Here is a 16,341-nt window from a genome sequence, read left to right on the forward strand (position 1 = left end):
GGCTAATTCAGATCGGACCCTTATGTAATGTATGTGGGATAGCATTGGATTCACCAGCAGATGTTGCAGATGAACTCAACAGTTCCTTTGCATCAATATACTGACCTAATGGTCATGCTCAAATATAAACAAGAACACACAATAATCACAGAAGCCCTGAATGCATATATACCATTAAAAAAATACTCCGTGAAGAGGATTCTAAGGTGGATGAATAATGAAGTTGCCAGATTACTTGAGCAGAAAAAAACAGCATGGGAAAGTTACAGAGCAATAAAAAGTAGTGAAGCCAATAACAGTTACAAATTGATCTGTAATAATGCCACAGAAAAGGTTAGGCTAGCAAAGGCAGATTATGAGAGATCGCTAGCAAAGGGTAGGGATAAGAAATTCTTCACATATAAAAATGTAAAGAAGAGAAGGACAAATCAGATCGGACCCTTATGTAATGGATGTGGGATAGTATTGGATGCCCCAGCAGATGAACTTGACAGTTACTTTGTATCAATATTTACAGAAGAAAAATTGTTTATGTCAATGACAAATTATGGGAGTGAAGTTGAAAAATATGCAATTAATAATATTGAAATTTCACATGATTATTTAATGAAAAAACTTTTGAGCCTACAGGCGAGTAAGTCTCCTGGGGTTGATGGCATATACCCTATAATCTTAAGGGCAAGTGAGTTCACTGAACAATTGAGGCTAATTGCGAGAGTATCATTGGACTTGGGAGTGTTTCCTTTAGATTGGGAAAGTGACAATGTATCACCAATACATAAAGGCAGTTCTAAGAGTGTAGTGGGAAATTACCGACCGGTCAGCCTAACTTCAGTAGTAGGGAAAATCATGGAGACAATAATCAAGGGTGGAATTCAGGATCATTTAGATGGAAATGGAATTCTGAAGGATACACAGAATGGTTTTGTAAAGGGAAAATCATGATTAACAAATCTGGTTAGCTATTTTGACAGGGTCACTAATGAGCTGGATTTAGGGAATAATTTCAACATAATTTATTTAGATTTCAGCAAAGCATTTGACTTAGTCTCACATGAGCTAAATGGTGTGCTGTGGTTCAGGGGAGAACTGGGGGGGGCAGTTGCCCTCTGAATCACAGCCTTTTAAAATGCACTGTTTGCTTGATGTTTGTAGAGCAATCAGGTATGGGACATGATATTGCCAAGGGGGATGTCTTTGTGTGTGTGCGATGTAAGGAGTGTGAGGAAATGAAGCAACAACTCAACGTTGTTATGGGCCTATATGAGAGCTTGAAGGACAGGGTGGATGCCCCCGAAGGATCTAAATTGAGTGGCCCATCAAGCTCTCAGCTGCCCACATCAACGCAAGAGCTTGCACTTAATCATCACGCAACACAGCAGCAACCCCCAAGGCAGAATGTGCTGGTCCCACAGGAACTAGAAGTTGTTGGTGAATCTATTGTCAGGGGAAACGGGGAACATGCTACGTCAAAAGGATAGGTGGAACAGGACCAGGGTATGTCTGCCAAGGGCAAAGACTGATGACGTTGTAAAGCAGATATCATCTTTTAAGGGCACAAAAGGTGATATTGTTGTACACGTTGGCACTAATGATATTAAGAGTAGGAGACCGGCAGAATTATTTAAAAAGTACAGGTCACTGTTGAAAAAAAGCCATGAATTAGGGTTGAATTTGAAAGTGTCTGCAATTCTTCCCAGACACGATAGGAGGGAGTATATGATAAGAGCCTTGTCAATCAATTCGGCCGTGGAAAGACTGTGCAATGCTCAAGGAGTAGAATTTTTTTCAGCCTGGTCTGTACTTGTTAACAGGAGAGACTGCTTCTACAGGGATGGGATACACATAAATAAAAAGGGTTCAAGACTATTTGCTGAAGCTATCGAGGCAGTGTTAGATGGGTCGGAAAACTGCTAGTTTGGGGGATACAAGGACTAATAGCTTAACAGTAGCCACTGGCAGAGGTGAAAGTGATTCTTGCACTGCTTTTATTGGAATGAGAAGCAGTCTGGAAAACAAGATGCAGGGTATTTCAGAGACTGCTCTGGGTCATTGCGGTACAAGTAAACACATGGGTTGTATTAGGGTAGCTAAGAATAGGAACAGGTGCATGTGTACTTGCATGTTTTTTTTTTTTTTTTTTTTATGTGAACCCCAAACACGAGAGATATTAGAACCTATAGTACTTAGTACCGTGCTTGGGTTGGAGGTTGAGAAGATGAAAGAAGATATTTGTTGAAACTGGACTTGAACTTCTGTAGATTGTAATTTTCAGGAAACAAGTATGAAGGAAGGTTGTTCCAGAAAACAGCAGTTGAATGAATAAATGAGGAAGATGAAAAGTTGGTTCTGTGGGTTTGAAGTTGGACAGTAAATGGATGTTGGCTGGTGGCGGCATGTGTTCGGACTGTTTTGAAAGAGAAAGCGGGAATTATAGAAGCCAATTCAGAAGAACAGTGCCCATGGAAGTATCTGTAGAAGAGGCATGCAGCAGAAACAGTACGTCTATGAGAAAGCGAGTGGAGAGACTCTGTTACAGATGAATCATTAATTAATCTAACTGCCCTCTTCTGAATGGAATCAAGAAGCATGAGAGAGAGGTTTTGGGGGCACCACCCCAGATGTGGGAACAATATTCCATGGCAGGGCACATTTGCGATTTATACAGAGTGAGCAGCTGTTAGGAAGAAAAGTAAAGGCGAGAGCGAAAGAGAAAACCAAGTTTTTTAGATGCAAAGGAAACAATATTTGTAATGTGCTTGTGCCAAGAGTGAGAGAGAGAGAGAGAGATTAGAAGTCAGAGTAATCCCCAAAAGAGATATATCATTTTGCCTAGAAATCGGAGTGTCACTAAAGATAAGCATAGGAGCAGAAGACTCCTTTTTGCAAGATATAAGACAAGACTGAGTTTAGTTTTGTTGTTGTTATTTGGTTTTTTAGGAGCATTAGCAACTAAGGCCATATTGCTCCGGGATATGCGATGGTCATTCCCTGACCTTTCCACGTACTTCGTATTTGGTGGTGACAGGCTCGAACCCCGGTCTAATCAAGAAGCTTGTGCTACACACTGCTGCTCCTTCCCACCTGGCTACGGAGGCACACTGAGTTTTAGAAGGGTTGAAATCAACAAAGTTGTCTTTGCCCCACTAAAGAATTACTTGGAGATCAGCATTTAAGGAAATGGTAGCAGATTTTCGAGAAGTTGAAGCTGATTGAGCAGGACAAGTTTCTCAAAATGGAAAGTGGAATGCAATGTGCTATCATCGGCAAAACTATGGATAGGATTTCCAGTCAATGGAAGAAGGTCATTAATATACAAGAGGAAAACAGTGGGAGAAAGAACTGAACCTTGGGGGACACTGGCATAGTGGAGAAGTTAGAAGACAGAGAGCCATCTACCATCACCCTCAGTGAGCGATTAGAGAGAAACTGGATAACCAATTACTAAAAACAGTTGGTAAACCATAAGATGGAAGCTTGTTTAGAAGACCTTTATGCCAAACACGATGAAAAGCCTTTGAGATGTCAAGAGCAACTACTTGTGTTTCACCGAACCTTTCCATTGAATCTAGGTAGTTTAAGAGTTGGCTGTTGGTAAACCATAAGATGGAAGCTTGTTTAGAAGACCTTTATGCCAAACACGATGAAAAGCCTTTGAGATGTCAAGAGCAACTACTTGTGTTTCACCGAACCTTTCCATTGAATCTAGGTAGTTTAAGAGTTGGCTGTTAATTGATTTCTCCATTACTTTAGAAAGAGTAGAAGTAATTGCAATGGGACGATAATTGGATGGGAGGGATTTGTCACCCTTTTTAGGAACTGGCTGGATATGAGCAAATTTCCAAGCAGAAGGAAAAACACCTTTGGAATAAGAAAGTGAAAAAAGGCGGCAAAGAATAGGAGTAAGTTCAGGAGCACAGGTTTTGAAAACAAGTGGAGAAATACCATCGGGACCTGGAGCTTTCTTAGCATCAAGATTCATCAAAATCTTTCTGATATACTTTTGACGGAAGACCACAGGAGGCACTGAATGGAGCGTGTTGGGAATGGTGGGAGGTGTTTTACCAAGATCATTAATACATGAGCTGGAAGAAAAATGAGATGCTAGCAGGTCAGCTTTATCCTTGGCTGAAGTGACAACAGAACCATCTGGTTTGGACAGAGGTGGGAGAAGAGATGGGCAAAAGTTGCGGCCAATAGCTTTGGCAAGAGACCAGAATGCATGGCTACCATTAGGGCAAGAAGCAAGTTTTCTACTCTTAGCCTGTTCAAACTCTAGTTTGGATTGATTAATAACTGCTTTACAATTGTTGCGAGCTTTGGTGTAGGCAGAAAATGAAACTGAAGAATTAGAAACAAGCCAATTACGATATGCAACATTCTTATCTTGAACAGCCTTAGCACATTTATTGGAAAACCAAGGTTTAGATAAAGGATGAGATTTTAAAGTGGAGTGTGGGATAAAGGACTCCATTCCTGCAAGAATAATTTCACTGACACGATCTGAGCAAACGTTGACATCAGAAATTTTGAAACAGTAATCCAACCAAGGAAAAGAAGAAAAGAAGTCTCGCAGGTCATCCCATTTTGCATTCTTGTAATGCCAAACAACACGAGGTTGGGAATAGCCATGAGATAAAGGTTCCATCGGAGAAGAGACAATCACCAAGTTCTGATCTGAAGTCCCTAAAGGACCTCTCACTTTGACCATGTACTTAGAAGGGTTGTTTGTGAGAAAAAGATCAAGCGTATTGGCTGTATGATTAGGATTGTCCGGTATTCTTGTAGGTAAATGAACAATGTGTGCTAGGTCATTAGTAATTGCAAAAGCCTCAGTATCTTGACCTGCTGGGTCGGTGTGACTAGAAAACGGAAGCCAGCTGGAGTTGTGAACATTAAAATCACCAAGGAAAATTACCTCACTGTTAGGAAAGTTGGACTAGAGAAAGTCAGGTTGCAAAGAGAGGAAGTCAAAGAACTCCAAGTGATTAGTGGAGTTGGGAGAACGGTAGAGACAATAGATGAATTTGACACAATGAGGTAGAGAGATTTTGAGCCAGAGAAGATCAAAGAGAGGAGATTCCAAATTGCCAAGTCTCTGACAGGGAATATCAGAAGGGACATATGCACAAGTACCACCTTTCAGGCGAAAAAGGAATCATACAGCGTATAATTTGGACATCTGAGATGAGCAGTAGTTGAATCAACCGATAACTGAGATTCTGTCAGAAAAAGTAAATGGGGTTTGGTAGACTGCAAGTGGAAATGGACATCATTGAGATTAGAATTGAGACCACGTATATTTGTGAAATGAATTAGGAAGTGCTTGGGAGGTTTAGATCTTTTCAAAGATAAGCTTGCTCTATTAGTTTGACAATTCATGGTGTGTATTCAATAATAAGAAAAAGTGGGTGGGACATGCTGTATGAAGTAATGAAATTTTTGGATATGGCGTACACGTGGTAAGAATATACCCAGATCCTTGACATAATGTGGCCTCGACAATGCTCCCTGCATACACACTACTCAGACTCCCTCCAGTCACTATCTGGCAGGGTAGAGGTAGCAAGATTATACACTAGCTGATCTGGAAGCCTCCTAGAGAGTTACCAATAGGTTCGGTCCGGTGTACTAAGTAGGGGCCGGCCTGCGAACACCATTTTAGAGCTGTACCCTCGAAATGTAAAGAATATTGGATCTCACCACGACATTCATCATAACCTCAAAAGTCATCAACCATACTGCATGATGGAAGAGATAGGGAAGGATTGACTGGAACTTAGCTCTAGAGACTAAACATGGGTTCCACCATTTCAAGCCTCCAATAAGCAAAGTGGTGGTATTTCCCCGGTTGATGAGAGTCATCTACCACCTAGTACTGCCTGGTAACATAGAGGGGCGGCATTCCTCCATGTGGTGTGGGCGCCACACCTCGACCCCTGCTTACGTTGGTTCACACCTGGGTGGTCAGCCACCATGTACTTGTGCATGGAGGTTATACTCAGGATTACTAACAGTCCCACCATTGTGAAGGTGCAAGAAGAGGATTTGGCTGTCACAGACCGTCCGGACTTCACCAAAATTCGGTCCACTTTACTTGAGTGTCACCCGAATATCAGTTCCATCAGCATTTTAGACTCCCGGGTAGCAAGTACAGCTTGTCTGGCATATCTGAGAGAATGTCTGTGACAACCTCAAGGACCAAATGTACGCCAATGCTAGGAGTTTAGTAATTAAATTTGATGAATTTCAGGTATTGCTCAAAATATCAAAGGCAGATATTGTTGGGATTTCAGAGATTTGGTTTCACACAGATATAAGAAATGCAGAACTGGAATTTGGGAAGTACAATGTCTACAGAAAGGATAGGAAGGGAGGAGGGGTGATGCTATTAGTTAAGAAATACCTAAAATCCAAGGAAGTGAGGCCGGTCAACATCGCTGGACAGTGCAGTGTCGAGTAAGTTTGGTGTGACATAAGCATTGGGAGATCAAAATTGAGAGTAGGAGTGTGCTATAGGCTTAATGACTCTGATGAGTATAATAAGAAACTATACAGGGAAATAGAGTGGGCCAGTAAATCAGAGAGACTTATAATGGGGGATTTTAATTTCCCAGATATTGACTGGAATTTGGGGGCTGGTCATTCACTTAATAGCAAGGCTTTTGTGGATTTATTGGATGATTGTTTTCTACATCAGCATGTTCAGGAGGCAAATAGAGGGAGTAATACTCTTGATTTGATTATCAGTAGTGATTCTTCATGCATTAAGCATCTGCAGATAAATGAACCACTAGGTGGCAGTGATCGCAATGTGCTGAAGTGGGATGTACTCAAAGAGGTAACTACCATTAGGGGTAAAGGGAAGGGTTACTGCTTTCGTAAAGGCGACTACGATTAACTGAGACAGTATTTAAATTCTATACAGTGGGACCAACTGATGATGTTACCAACAGCAAATTCAAAATGGGAAGCATTCAAAGAACTTATCTTGGAAGCTACTATGCTTTACATACCAACTAAGAAATATTGTTCAAGGTTTAGGCCTAAATGGATGTCAGATGAACTAATGAGACATATGGCGGAGAAGAAAAATGCATGGGATACCTAAAAATTAACATGTGACACAGAAGCATATGATAGATACAAGTTGATCTGTAACCAAGTTACAAAGGAGGTTAGGCAGACGAAGGCAGATTACGAGAGGTCTTCGGCAAGGGATGCAAAGAAAAACAGCAAAGAGTTCTTTACTTATGTAAACTCTAGAAGGAAGGGGTTGAATCAGATTGGTCCACTTGATATAGATGGGTCAACTGTTGACGATCCTGCTCAGGTAGCTAACAAACTAAATGAATATTTTGCATCGACATTCACACATGAGGAGTTATTCAGCGAGGGGAATGCTAGAGGTGTATTCAACTCTGGTAGTAAGCTAGAGAATATTGTAATAACTGAGAGTAAAGTGGAGGAGAAACTGTTGAAGATAAACACAAGAAATGCACCTGGGGAGGATGGGATCTGTCCAGTTATATTAAAGGAGGCAGCAAAGGAAGTAAGCAAACCCTTAGCCATAATTATGAGAGCTTCCTTGGACTCAGGGGAGGTACCCATGGACTGGAGATGTGCAAATGTTACCCCAATTCACAAAGGAGGATCAAAGGCTGACACAAGTAATTATAGACCTGTCAGTTTAACTTCTGTTCCCAGAAAATTAATGGAGGCACTGGTTAAACAAGCACTGCAGGATCATCTAGACAAGACTTCAGTTATAGCTCGGACACAGCATGGTTTTGTTAAGGGGAAGTCTTGCCTGACCAATTTGATTGGATACTATGATGCAGTCACAAAAGAACTGGATGCAGGGAATAACTTTGATATTATATACTTGGATCTTAGAAAGACTTTTGATACTGTTGCACAGGGAAGACTGCTACACAAATTAGAGCAGTGTGGCATTCGAGGCAAATTGCTGCTATGGATAAAGGGGTGGTTGAGGGGGAGAAGACAGAGAGTGGTAATCAATGGACACTGCTCATCGTGGACTAATGTTATTAGTGGAGTCCCTCAGGGTTCAGTATTGGGTCCATTATTGTTATCTGTATTTATAAATGATACTGATGATGGTATATCACGCTTAATGTCCAAGTTTGCAGACGATACAAAGGGTTGTCAAGGACACTACTGACACTATGCTGCTGCAACAGGATCTGGAAAGGTTGAGCAGATGGGCTGAGAGGTGGCAAATGAAGTTTAACATTGACAAATGTAAAGTACTACATATGGGAAACAGCAACCCCAGAGCAACGTATCAACTCTGTGGTACTACACTGACAGTGGTAGAGATTGAAAGGGACCTGGGGTGGTTGTGCAGGCAGATATGAAGTTCTCTGAGCAGTGCAGACGGGCGGCAAGAGTAGTTCATGGTGTATTGTCAATGATATATAGGAATATTTCTAGCAGGGATAAGGAGGTGATTATTCCCTTGTATAAGGCAATGGTCAGACCACACCTACAATACTGTATACAGGCCTGGAGGCCTCATTTCAAGAAGGATGTAGAGCTGCTGGAACGAGTACAGAGAAGGGCAACAAGATTAGTGAATGGAACAAAGGGGTGCTCTTAAGATGAAAGGCTTAAGTTTTTCAAATTACAGTGTCTGGAGACTAGGCACCAGCGAGGTGATCTGATAGAGGTGTATAAAGCCTTGAATGGTTTGAGCATGCTCAATGCTGATGGGATTCTTCCACTTGCTCAGAATAATCACCTGAGAGGGCATAAATTCAAATTGAGGAAAGACAGATGTAGGATAGACGTGCGGAAATTTGCCTTTAGCCAGCGGGTGGTTGGTTGGTGGAACAGACTTCCATCCCTTGTCGTGGAAGTTGATAGCCTAAATAAATTTAAGGCTCAGCTGGACAGGTATTTCGAATGAACAGAGGGGTGAAGTGGAAGTGGTTATTTTTTATTTATTTTTTTTGGCTGATGCTGAATAAGCTTGCTTTTTTGCATCAAATGCCTCTACTAATGCTAACAACAAGAGGTGTTGAGAGATGTCCATTAAGGGAGGTTTAACTGTATTAAATTGTCTAAGTGGTCAGTAGTAAATACGTTACCCATACATCCTCTACCTTATCAAATGCATACCTGTTGCCCAATAGATGCAGTAATGGACAAAGGAAGAACTGAAAATCATCTTCTTTAAATTAACCTATTTACTGCAACAAAACTCCGAGAATTGGATAGTAGGCCTCTACGTGTTGATCTAATTCCTCTCTCTCATTCTCAATTCCTTATTATTATTATTAGCCATATGGTGCAAGGAAGCCTGTGGCTTATGCGGCACATGCCATAAAAAAATTTCTAAATTACCCTGAGAAGAGAGAGAAGGGAATCACCAAGAAAGAGAAGAATGATGATATCCAGCTCAGGACCCTGGGTGTACCAAGCCCATACTCACGAGATGTGAGCTCCTAGTACATTCCTTTGTGCTTCTTAAAATATAGCTGAATTAAAAATTGTGACAATATAATTAGTGATGGTCCCAGGTAGGGGCTATAGTCTCCTTATGATCAAAATAATGTGGATTTTGATATGCTACATGATGATTAAAGCCAAATGATTTTCCCAACACTGCTTTAGACCTTCCCCCATAGGAAAAATCTGGGAGAGCCACTGATTAAAATAAGTAGCCACATTGCCGAGTAAAAAAAAAATTAATACTAAAAAAAGGAAGGTAGAAATGACAATTTTTTTTAAAAAACTATAATAAAAGAAAATATGCAGAAGCATTTGAGTAAGATCAACAATATCAAGAATAAGCAAAATCAATAATATCAAAGAAAGTAAAGTAGAATATCTTTAGCAGAGTGAAGATGAAAAAAGAGCGGTTGTGAAAAGGTGATGAAAGCCAACACTGATGTCACTAATAAAGTAACTATTACTTGGTTCTATAAAATGAAATATTAAATGCTTACAATTTGTTTTTTAATTGAAACAGAAAAACTCAAGTTCGAAAAGGAATTTCATGTGTAAAATTACGCATACATCAAGTGGAAGGCTGATCAGTTTTAACAAGATAAATTTAGTATGCCAATAAACCACTGTATAGTTAATAAAATGAAATGTTGCAAGATGTAGTGAACTTCTAAGAATAGTTTAATGAAATGATTTTGGATTTTCAGAAAAACATTTTTAATGTAACTTAACAAGGGAACCATCAACATTGTTATCTTGAAATCTCATCTGAAAATTTTATTCATTTAGAGATCATGTCAAGTAATACCTCTTTTTCAAAATTTTAGCTGCCAATACTAACTGTATCAGAAAAAAAAAAGACTAAATTTAAATTTCTGTTGGCGATACACTGTGAAGCTGCAATCGCAATGGCTATTGCGGAAAGACCCAAGTAGTGGGGGGAAAGGATCTAAATGCACATGTGCATTTGATCTTTCCACCTGTTGAACTTGCATTCAGATTTTAAAAGGTAAATATTCTTTTTCACTGTAGGCAAACCAATGCTTCTTGCTTCCTTTATTCAACCATAATTGTACAACTCTTTCTCAGTCCACGACGAGACAGACCTTTTGGACCTTTTGTCTGGATATGGTTGGCAGTCCAACTAGGCATCACCAGTTCAAATGATTGATATCTTTCTCATCAGATGGCTAATCATCTGCAGTGACTTCCTGTTTGCTTTCTAAAATATTAAGTGTGTCAGCAGTTTCTGCTATGTTAAGCATATCAGTGGTTTTCACAAAAGCATTAAGCACTTACCACAAGTATCGAAAAGATGCACAATCAGGTAACACACGTGATGGTCCTCCAAAGTGTTATGGAATCTGGCTTTTATCTTTTCACTTCCCTCTGCTTCAGATGTACATATCAATTTCCAAAGCATTTCTTGGTTTCTCCTCAGTAGCAGTTACAGTTGTAGCTTTACTCAGCCCACTATTGACAGCAATTCAAATTTGGGCTCATTATTAGATACTTGCAGATGGTATTGATAGCTGAAATTCTGCAAGTACTACCTGATACAATCTATATGAGTAATGTTTCAGATGAACTTTCAACATGAAAACATTGGCAGTTCTTATTTCTAATGATGCCTAAAACATCAACAAAAGATGGCATAAAAGTAGTAGTAGTAGTAGTAGTGGCATGTGATGCAAGAAAGCAAGTGTATGAGCTTATGCAGCATCAGCCGAAAAAAAAAAAAAAAAAAAAAAATCACACCATTCCCTCCAAATGCCTGTCCAGTTCCTCCTTAAATTTATTCAACCTATCAACTTCCACAACGACAGATGGAAGTTTGTGGAAGTTGATAGGTTGAATAAATTTAAGGAGGAACTGGACAGGCATTTGGAGGGAATGGTGTGATTTTTTTTTTTTTTTTGGCTGATGCTGCATAAGCTCATACACTTACTTTCTTGCATCACATGCCACTACTACTACTTTTATGCCATCTTTTGTTGATGTTTTAGGCATCATTAGAAATAAGAAAGTGTGAGACTTTCTTATTTCCACATTTCTTATTTATGTTATTTTAGAAAGTGTGGAACTTTCTAAAATAACAATGAAATATTAAAATATACTGGTAATGCAAAAAATTGTTTACACAAATATTATAAAAAGAAGAAAAAACTGTTCAACTAATCTTAGATGCTTTTATGAAAAAAAAAATCCTTTGTAACCAATTCATTTTAATAATACATCATATGCCTGTAAATAAGTAGTAATTTTCCACTCTTTGTCATGGGGAGAAATCAGTTAGCAGCCTCAGGCTGGGAATTGGAGTCTAGATTCTTCCCATGAGGAAAAGTGGACAGCGCAGTGAACAGAACTAGTCCTAGAGTTCAGGCACCCAGGTGAAAGTATTAATATTGGGAGAAAGGGCAACAAGGAATTTTCATCTGCAAAACTCCTTGTTGTCCCCCCTCTGGGCATTTTTCGGTCCAGGGCTCAAGTGCATTAAACCTACAGCACCCCTGAGGCTAACATGTGCCCTCTTAAGCAAACAGCCCTAGGGACATCATGTTTGCTCTCAAAACCCCTTATTTTCCATTTATTGATTTCAATACGAAAATAAATGTTTTAAATATATTTTATATGAATTATACTAGGTATTGTTATTTTATTCAAATAAAATGCCCAGAACCCCAAGGGCTCATATCTGGTGAGTATGGGTTTGGCACACCCAGGGTCCTAAGCTGAAAATCATCATTCTTCTCTTCTACTTCTCTCTCTCTCTCTCTCTCAGGGAAACTCACAAATTTTTTTTGGCTGGCGCAACATAAGCCTCAGGCTTCCTTGCACCCTATGCCTAATAATAATAATAATAATAATAATAATGACCTGATTATTTTACAAATACAAATTGTGAGAAAATTATTAGAGCCTATTTCCGTATAGCGACCAATAATTTTCAGTTCCAAGACTCTGTCTTGATTAGCATTACTAATAGCAAATTATACAGCCTCAGCCAAAAAAAAAAAAAAAAAAACCTTCCCATTCCACCAAATTCATTCATTGCAAACATTTTCCCAGTTCTTCCTTGAATCTATTTAAGCTATCAACTTCTGCAACAACAGATGGAAGTTTGTTCCGGCAATCAACCACTAGCAGGCTAAAAGCAATTTTCCACATGTCTATTCTGTAACTACCTTTCCCCAATTTCATTTTATGTCCGCTCAAGTGCGTAATCTGAGCAAGAGTACCAAGTACATGATATCAAAATTATTTTTTGCATCCAGTTCTTTTGTGACCATATCCAATCAAATTTGTCAGGCAAAATTTCCCTTTAACAAATCCATGCTGTGTCTGAACCATAACTGCAGTTGTCCAGATGATCCTGCATTGCTTCTTTAACCTTCGACTCTATTATTTTCTCTGGAATAGAAGTTAAACTAACAGATCTGTAATTAGTTGTGTCACTGTTTGAACCCCCTTTGTAAACTGAGGTTACATTTGCACATTTCCAGTCCGTGGGGACCTCCCCTGAATCCAAGGATGCTACCATAATTATGGCTAAGGGTTTCTTTACTTTCTTTGCTGCCTCCCTTAAAATTACTGGTTAGGTCCCAACCACCCCAGGTGCCTTTCTTAAGTTAAACTTCAACAATTTCTCCTCCACTTTCCTCTCAGTTATTACAAAATCATTTAGCTCCCTGCTAGAGCTTGATAAATTTCTGGCCTCCACTTCCCTACAGAATTCCTCATATGTGAATGTAGATGCAAAATACTCATTCAGTTTGTCAGCTACCTGAGCAGGATCATCAAGAGTTTAACCATCAACATTAAGTGGACCAATCTGATGCAGCCCATTCTTCTAGAGTCTACGTAAGTAAAGAAGTCTTTGCTGGTTTTCTTTGCATCCTTTGCCATACACTTTTCCTACTTTGCATTCACTTTCGTAACCTCCTTTGTCACTTGATTACAGACAAGCTTATAACTACCATAGACTTCTGCATCTCTTGATAATTTATATGCATCTAATGCATTTTTATTTTCTGCCACAAGTCTCATTAGTTCATCTGACATCCATTTAGGCCTAAACCCTGAACAATATTTCTTAGTTGGTATGAAAAGCCTAGTAGCTTCCAAAATTAATTCCTTGAATTCCTCCCATTTAGAATTTGCTGTTGGTAACATTATCAGTTGGTCCCACTATATACAATTTAAAAACTGTCTCAAATCACTATAGTCACCTTTAAAAAAAATCCTTCACTTAACTCAGATAGCACTTACATCTTTATGTAAATCTAAATGCATGAATAATCGCTGCTGATAATCAGGTCAAGAGTATTACTCCTTCTGTTTGCCTTTTGAACATGCTGCTGCAGAAAACAATCATCCAATAAATCCATAAAATCTTGCTAGTGTGTGACCCACATGCCCGTCTATATCTGAGAAGTTAAAATCCCCCATTATAAGACAATCTGATTTACTGGCCCACTCTGTTTCTCCATACAGTTGTTTGTTGTACTCATCAGAGTCATTACGCCTATAACACTCCCGAACTCATTTTTGCTTCTCCAGTACTTCACACCAAACTGACTCAACATTGCACTGGCCGCCCATGTTAACTGGATGCACTGCCTTATATTTTATGTTTCCTGATTAACAGCCTAACCCCTCCTCCCTTCCTATTCTGTCTGTCCTTTCTGTACACATTGTACTCCTCAAAATCAAACTCTGTATTTCTTATATCAGTGTGACACCACGTCTCTGATATCCCAACAATATGCCTTTGATGTCTTGACCAGCACTTCAAATTCATTGAATCTATTTACTATACTCCTAGCATTGGTTTATATGCAAGTATACATGCAGGTATTCTTACTATTAACTACCCTAACACAGCCCATGTATTTACTTGTTCCGTGATGCCTCCTAGCAGTTCTTGAAATCCCCAGCACCTTGCTTTCCAGGTTGCTGCTCATTTCAATAGAAGTAGTGCAAGAATCACTTTCATCTCTGCCTGATATTATTATTAATCAATTAGCATGTGTATCCCCAAAGGTAGCATTGTTCCAACCCACCTAACACTGACTTGATAGCATCAGCAAATATTTTGCACCCTGTCTATTTAAGTGTATCCCATCACTATAGAAGCGATCTCTCCTGTTAACGAGTGCAGACCATGCTGCAAAAAATTTACCCCATGAGCCATGCACAACCTCTCCAGGGCCAAACTGATTGACAAGACTCTCATCATATTCTCCCTCCTATCAGGTCTGGGCAAAATTGTAGACACTTTCAGATTTAACCCTAACTTGCAACTTCTTTTCAACATTGATCTGAACTTCTTAATTAAGTCTGCAGAACACCTACCTGAACTTCTTAATTAAGTCTGCAGAACACCTACCTGAACTTCTTAAGTAAGTCTGCAGAACACCTACCTGAACTTCTTAAGTAAGTCTGCAGAATTAGTAGTTGTAGTAATGGAGGCATGTGATGCAAGAAAGCAAGTGTATGCATTTATGTAGCATACACTTGCAAAAAAAAAACAATTTCACACATCCATTCCCTCTAAACGTTTGTCAAGTTCCTCCTTGAATTTATTTAAGCTATCAACTACCACAACAACAGATGGAAGTTTGTTCCAGCAATTAACCACCTGTTGGTTTAAGGCAAATTTCCACACATCTATTCTACAACTGTCACTTTTACTACATACACCTCTATGACCATTGCCTTATCCAGACCAGTACACAGTACTCAAGGCATGGCATGACCATCATCATCTTATACAAAGGGATAATCATCTCCTTTTCCTGACTACAAAAATTCCGATATATCATTGATAATACCCCATGACCTGCTCTGGCAGCCTGTCTGCATTGCTCAGAAATCATCATATCTGATTGCATAATTATTCTCAGATATTTTTCATTTTCTACTACCCTAAGTGTAATACCATACAGTTGGTATGTTTCCCTGGGGGTTACTTCTACCCATATGCAGTACTTTGCATTTGTTAATGTTAAGCTTCAGTTGCCACTTCTCAGCCCATCTGCCCAAATTTTCTAGATCCTGTTGCAGTAGCACACTGCCACTAGCAAACCCTGCCTTTGTATCATCTGCAAACTTCAACATTAAGCCTGATATACCTTCATCAATATCATTGAAAAATACCAAAAACAACAATGGGCCAAACACTAGGGACTCCACTAATAACATTAGTCCATGAAGAGCAGTGTCCATTGATAACCACTCTCTTATCTTTTCCCACTCAACCATCCTTTTATACATTGTTGCAACTTGCCCTTAATGCCATACTGCTCCAATTTGTACAGTAGTCTTCCATGCGCAAGTGTCAAAAACTTTCCTGAAATCCAAGTACTGTATATGATATCAGAATTATTTTTTGCATCCAGTTCCTTTATAACCACATCATAGTATCCAATCAAATTTGTCAGAAAAGACTCCCTTAACAAACCCATGCTGTGTCTGAATTATTGCTGCAGTCGCATCTAGATGATCCTCCTGCAATGAATCTTTAACTAGTGACTCCATTATTTTTCCTGTAACAGAAGTTAAACTAACTGGTCTGTAATTACTCGTGTCATCCTTAGATTCCCCATGCCCTGTGAATCCTTAGATTACTCCCCCCCCCGTGAATTGGGGATACATTTGCACGTCTCCAGTCCAAGGTGACTTCCCCTGAGCCCAAGGATGCTCTCATAATTATGGCTAAGGGTTTGCTTACTTCCTTTGCCAACTCATTATAACTGGATAATCCCCATCCTCCCCAGGTGACATTTAAAATTCCTACCCTTAATGTCATTAGTGCCAATGTGTACAACAAAGATAAATTATAGATGATCTAATTATCAATACAGT

General features: G+C 39.4%; 2 protein-coding genes across 5 annotated transcripts in view; one reads left to right on the forward strand and one right to left on the reverse strand.

Moving 5' to 3' along the window:
• The window catches only part of Arv1 (ACAT-related protein required for viability 1), a 494,559-nt gene that overhangs the window by 380,369 nt on the left and 97,849 nt on the right, over positions 1 to 16,341 (forward strand). The window lies entirely within an intron of this gene.
• LOC150084827 (dehydrogenase/reductase SDR family member 7-like) overlaps positions 1 to 16,341 on the reverse strand; it is a 158,580-nt gene that overhangs the window by 141,071 nt on the left and 1,168 nt on the right. The gene's annotated exons all lie outside the window — the stretch shown is intronic.

Source organism: Mastigoproctus giganteus, chromosome 6 (genome assembly GCF_048544385.1).
Source record: "Mastigoproctus giganteus isolate SK-2022 chromosome 6, ASM4854438v1, whole genome shotgun sequence".
NCBI classification, from domain to species: domain Eukaryota; kingdom Metazoa; phylum Arthropoda; class Arachnida; order Uropygi; family Thelyphonidae; genus Mastigoproctus; species Mastigoproctus giganteus.